This window comes from Choloepus didactylus, chromosome 5, assembly GCF_015220235.1.
Source record: "Choloepus didactylus isolate mChoDid1 chromosome 5, mChoDid1.pri, whole genome shotgun sequence".
In the NCBI taxonomy this organism is placed as follows: Eukaryota; Metazoa; Chordata; class Mammalia; order Pilosa; family Megalonychidae; genus Choloepus; species Choloepus didactylus.
In genome coordinates, this window is record NC_051311.1 from 11,163,207 (window position 1) to 11,169,839 (window position 6,633).

A 6,633-nucleotide genomic window follows, 5' to 3' on the forward strand; every position below is an offset into this window, starting at 1 on the left:
CTGATTTCAGCATTTGGGTCTCTGGCATCCCTGAAGACGTCTAAACCTAAAGAGGCTGCCTTCATGGCTGGACATTTCACCATTAGTCAAACCAGGCAGGCACACCCACGCTCAGTGTCCCTGGTGATCAGAGCGAGACGTCATCATGTAAAAAAGGCAGAATTTCCCTCTAGGGACTTTTGATAAATGTCTTCTACCAGATAATGACATACCAGGGAGAACTGCTGGCTTTTAAAAAAATTATTTACATACATATATAAATACATGTGTTTATCTATATAGATACATCTATATGTATCAAAATGCTAAACCCTGCAGAATTTAAACTTGTTAAAAATCTGAAAGAAAACATTTGCCATATTGAAAGGTAATGGAATTTGACCCCGTGAGTTTTCTCATCTTAAAAATTTATTTTAAGTTTGTAATTTCAGAGTAAGTAACCATTTGGACTTGGTTATAGTTTAGGACCCATTTCCTAATCCAACAAAAATTGCAGACATGCCTCTGCCATCAGCAAAGAAAGGGACAGTGTGAAGGGAAATTCTCAAAACTAATTCCATGTTCTTGAGACAACAGAAATCCAAAGGCTGTCAGCTATTGAATGGAAAATTATTTTCCTTTATTTCTTTGGCTAAAGAGGCTTGCTTTCTTTTTGTTTTCAATGTGATTTTAGTACTGGGGATAAATTTTCATTCCAGGAAATGAAAAAAAAAGAGCATATATATTTTATAAAAGCAAAACAGCAACAACAATAAAAACCCAGCACCAATATTTAAAGGCTTTTCCAAAATTTAAGAGTGATTAGGTTGTACCATGTAAAGACACAGACAAGATGAAGCCGTGAGTTAGCGTGAGTCTTATTCTGGAAAGGATCAGAGAGCTGCTCGCAGCAAGTCCTGTTCCTCAGGCACTTGGCAGTTGTAGGCTTAGGAAATTCAAGCTAATTTTCATTTCAAGCAAAAATAAAATTAGGTAGGTAAATCTGAGATACACACACACATGCATTTTTCTAAGTCAAACAATAAACTTCAGAACCAAATATAAATATCTCTTAGAATATCAATCATTTTACCTTATCTATGCTAGGCATCCATCTTTAAGTGCCAATAAATTAAATTTGAACAGAAAAATCACTACCCCCTAGGTACAGGAGGAAAACTTACCCACTTGTGAAAATCTTGGTAGAATTATTGGAGTGCGTGATTCTCATTACGAAAATGTCATTACAGTTTACCTTTGTGGCAAACTCTGATTTTTAGGAGGTTGTATAGTTGAAATTTTTTAAAATACAAGAAGGCTAGGCTGGGTTCTAAAGTTGTTGAAGGATAACAGACTGTATTAAGAAAGTGGAGAGAAAGATGATACACATGACCAAGGTTGACCACAAGCTCCTGACACAAGTACTTTGAAGATAACTCTCAAGAGTCATAACAGATCAGAGCTGACTTTTTTGTTGTTGTTGCTGCTGTGTGGTTGAGATTTGTTAGCCAAACCAGAAAGAACGAATAAGAAATGGTCAAGGAAGGAGGGGTAGAGCTGGTCTACCTGTAACTTTCTGGTATTTATCTGCATGACTGGATAGCTTAATAATTTTGTACCTTTAGCAAAAACCATGTCACCTCTGAGACAACAGGAGATTCTAATTTTGAATAAGGCCACCAAAATCCTTACTAAAGGAAAGAATGGACACCCCAGGTTGATGCATAAATCTCCTAAGTTTATGATGTTGGCTTTAAACATAGGGAGGGGCTTTTACATTTATTTGCTTCAGAAAGTCCCAGGGTTTTGACATTTAGGATGCTTATAAAATAAAAAATACTAATAATTGTTAAAAGAATATAGGACCTCACATAGCTTATAATTGAGGCTGATGCGTTATTGGGTGAATCCCACAGGGACTTCAAATGCTCATTGTTCTCAGATACCAAAAGTACTTTTGATAGTCTGAGGCAAGTTAAATCTAGAACCCAAGGTTTCCTTATAGGTTTTTTAGTTGGATTGGTTGGAATTAACCAATTTTTAATGGAAAATGTTTAGGAAAAAACATTTTTAATGGAAAATGTTTAGGAAAACACATTGCTACAGGTTTGTTCATTCCATGAAAGTCTTCCACTCTGCTCCATTTTTTGCAGCAGGCATTTTGCATAACATAACCTTAGTAGAAGAGTTTACCTAAAACTTACACAGTCTGTCGACTTGGATGTAGGCAGATTTAGATGTGTATTTCAAAATGTATTCCTATAGGTGTCCTTACAGCAACACAGATTAACCTATAGATGTCTAGACTATATACATGCAAGTGTGAACAGACTTGTTCAATATACATACATTGTAATCTGTTACAATAAATAAATTTTACATGATCATAAAAAAAAAAACATACTGAAAACAAGGGGTGTGCTTGTTATTGATTTACTGCTTCCTGGTTCCAACTCTACCCTTCGTTGCCTACTCTCTGATAATGGAGATGGGCCCTCTAAGTATTTCTTCTTTGTGCAAGCACAGTAAGCTTTGTCAGTGCAAGAGGAAAGGGCTTCTCTTCTTAGTCTCCTGTGCTTCTGTTTTCTTCCTGTTATTGCCATCTGGCTGTCAGTAGCATGCATGGGGGACACCCAGTGGTGCTCAGCCCCAGCTGTGATCCAGAGGACATAGTCCCTCAGCAAAGCTGTACCTCTGTCACTTGGTGGTGATCAACCCTCTGGCCAGCAGATGGGGTGGTGATCACCCGATTGTCCAGCAGATGGGCTCCCAACATCCTGACTCCTTCTGTGCACCTGCCCTCCAGCCTTGGCTCCACTGTGTCTTGGAGAGGCATTTCCTCTCCAGTTCCTGCCACAGTTTCCTGCCCACCTGTACCTGGAGGGGTGGTCCAGCCTCAGCCCATCTGTACCTTAGAGGGACTATGCACCACCTCTCACTGGGGCAACCAGCAAACTTCTCTGCCATCCTGTGGGTGGCAATCACTCCTTTTCCAATGAGATCTAAATGCCAGATTGTTCCTCCCTTAGCCCTAGAATAGTCTTTAAAATTCTCTGTACCCGATACCGAGTGAGCCTTATGAAGCAGCCTCAGATCCTGACAGTGCAGCAGCCGCAGCCTCAGCCAGGGAGTCCCAGCCACAGCCTCAACACCGTCGCAGCCACCACCACCCGCAGCAGCAGCAGCCGCCACTGTGCCACCACCAATATTATTTCTACAACCACAGCCACAACCACCACCATCACCACCACCACCAGCAGCCTCACCAGTGCCTGCAGCGTGGAGCCCAGGGCACGCCAAGGCTCAGCCAAAGCCACTTAAACATGAGCAGAAACATGCTCCCCAGCAACACCAGGAAACACCAGAGAGGAAAACAGCCTGTGGGGAACTAAATGGTAATGCTGGAGAAAGAGAAATATCTACCTTTAAAGAACCTCGGTTCTGATGAAGCTAACCCTATTAGCAGCTAATTGTAGACACTAACCTGAAGCAGACGCTGGAGGCCAGCACCTTTGGAAAAGCAGGAATTAAAACCAAGAATTTTATTCAGAAAAAAACAGTATGGACAAAAAGAACGGGAAGTCTTAAGAAAATAAATCTGGAGAGAACTAATGTGTAGACAAGACCAAAGCTGTAGCAATTCCAAATGGTGTTGTGACAAGTAATTCTGGTTATATTACTAATGGTTATATGGGCAAAGGGACGGATAATGATGGTAGTGGATCTAAGAGCAGATATACCACTCCTAAAATGAGGAAAGCTAGGCGCAATAGTGCTAAATGTTGTGAAAAACCTTAATTTAGCACAGGACAAAATAATGCAACAAGAGACTAGCGTACAGCTTTAAAACAGGGACTTGAAACTTTCAAACCTGACTGTAATGAACAAAAGGGAAGTCAAGTAGATGGTTCTAAGCCCATTTGAAAGAGTGAATCCGGATTTGGAGGAACAAGCCAAGGAAAACCCACCGAGAGTGATGTGCTGCAGAAGAGCTCCGATGCTAAACCTGGTGTGAACAGCAAAAAGGTTGATGATCGGCTCAAAGGAAAGCAGCCTTCAGCTGTTGCCTCCAAGGAGAGGACTCGTGGGCCCTATTTAAAACACCCCCCGTTTTTCCCCAGTGGACAATGGCAGTGCTAAAATAGTTCCTGAAATAAGTTATGCAAGCAAAGTTAAGAAAAACCTCAACAAAACTGTACAGAATTCTTCTGTCTCCATCTTCATCTTCATCCTCTTCGCCTTTTACTGGGAAAACTCAGATCCAATCTTCAAGTCAGTTATCCTGGTTTCCTGTGCCTGCACTGAAATCTGTTACTTCTGCCAGTTTTTCTACTGGACCTGTTTTACCAGGGACTGATGCAAGTGGGAATTCCCCAGGGGTTCAGCCACTGCTCACGACTGCTGCTAATACTCCCATCTCTTCCGGGACTGATTCAGTTCTCCAGGACATGAGTTTAACTTCAGCAGCTGTTGAACAAGTTAAGTCTAGCCTTTTCGTCTACTCTTCAAATATGCAAACTGAGCTGTGGAGCACAACACAGGTGGATCTGCCCTCTCAGGCAGATCAGCACAACTTGGGGGATAGCTTCCAAGATCCGTGGGGTTTATCATTTATAAATGAGCCCAGTCTGGCCCTGAGACTGTTATTGCCAAGCCATCAGATCATCAAGTAATGGAGGTGACATTTCAAGGGGAATGTCCTGCTACTTTGGTTTCACAGGGTGCTGAAACAATCCCCTCAGGAACTGAGCATCCTGTGTTTCCGAAGGCCTGAGCTGGAAAAACGGACTGGAATGGGTAGTGTTCTGAAACCTGGGACTGCTAATCAGAGTGGAGCCTTATCCTTAGAACCTGCAAAAGAGGACACCGGTAGTCAAGGTGCTTTAGTGTTTTTCTCAAAGGACTATGAGATAGAAAATCAAAATCCTCTGGCCTCTCCTACGAATACCAGAGAGGCCTAGAAAGGAATGATAGCTGGGGTTCTTTTGACCTGAGGGCAGCTGCTGTGTATCACACTAAAGAAATGGAATCTATTTGGAATTTGCAGAAGGAAGATCCCAAAAGGATAATCACTTACAATGAAGCCATGGATAGTCGAGATCAATGCAGGGTGGTGGAATCAGGCTGCCTATTTGTAACCTTTCTGCAGCATTAGAGCCACCGTTCGTGGGGAACATGAGGCTTTTATGCTCCTAGATCTTCAATGCAGCAGAGGAACCATAAGTAGAATCACAGGATAATATACACAATTATATATATATATAGTTATTTTTTTAAAATGGCAACTGAAAGTAATTAGATTTCTTAAGGAATCAAAATTTATTTCAAAAGACTACACAAAGTCATTTAATCTCCCGTACTGAATAGTTGTTTTGTTTTTCTTTTATTAGCTTTCATTTTAAGAGTGAATGCAAGTGATTAATACAGACTTAACAAGTATGGTTCTTATGTTTCTGCTGTCATCAACTTGGGCAACAAATGACCCACTGGAAAGGCAAATCCGCTTAAAAGATCTCAGTGTCTTGCTCTGTGACTAAAGTGATACACTAATCATGGGGAACCAAGAATGATTTCACTATTGTCCTCACTCCTCCCTTGATTTTTTGGTTTTACTTTGAACGCTGCAAGAATGCTAGAAAAATGCCTTGAAGTTTGCAGGGGTGTATTTTTTTTTTAGCAAATACAATTTTTATGTCTTGTCAGGAGTTAAGCAGCCTCTGTGGGGCATTGGGGAAATACTTTTATCTCCTTTTGGTTTTTTGTGGGGTGGGGATGGGGGAGGGAATTGATGTTCTATAATTCTGGAATAGGCGGTAGTACATAGTTCATTTGGCTTCAGTTACACATTGGACTTTTACAACTGAAGAATCCATGAATGTCTTTTAAAGAAAAGTTGCAGAACAAGCAATTGGCTTAGGTATTTATTCTGATTTGCCAGAGCTGCTGCTCTGCAAAATACCAGAAATGGATTGGCTTTTACAAATGGGCTTTATTTGGCTACAAATTAACAGTCCTATGGCCATAAAAGTGTCCAAACTAAGGCATCAACAAGAGGATACCTTCACTGAAGAAAGGCTGATGGCATCTGGAACACCTCTGTCGGCTGGGAAGGCACGTGGCTGGTGTCTGCTGGTCCTTTGCTCCCAGGTTGTGTTTCAAAAATGGCTTCTTCGAAACATCTCTGGGTTTCTCTTAGCTCCTCTCTCAGCTCCTGTGTGTCCCTGCTTCTTTCTCCCAGGATGTTTCTCTAAGCATCTAGGGGTCCTCTCTTAGCTTCTCCAGGGCAAACTCTGGGCTTTATCTCTTAGTTTAGCATCACCAAATGTCCTTCTGTCAGCATCTCCAAGCATCTCTAAGTGTCAGCAAGTGTCTATGGGGTCCACACCTCCATGTAAATAATTCAATCAAAGGTATCACCCACGGTTGGGTGAGTCACATCTCCATGGAAACAATCAAGAGGTTCCACCCAAAAAGATTGGGTTAAAAAATCATGACTTTTATGGGGGGCATAATATATCCAAACCGGCACAGTATTCAATATGAAAAAATACTCCTGTTCCAATATTTTAATACAATTGTATAACTGGGAGCAAAACTATGTTCTTTTCAACTGTAGGTGTTCCAGATTTGCCGTCTGCCACTAACACTAAATGT

The 6,633-nt window shown here is 41.3% G+C and overlaps 1 pseudogene; it reads left to right on the plus strand.

The window, feature by feature from the left end:
* The first annotated feature begins 302 nt into the window (after positions 1–302).
* Positions 303–5,134, plus strand: LOC119535188 (annotated as a pseudogene).
* Positions 5,135–6,633: the final 1,499 nt, after the last annotated feature.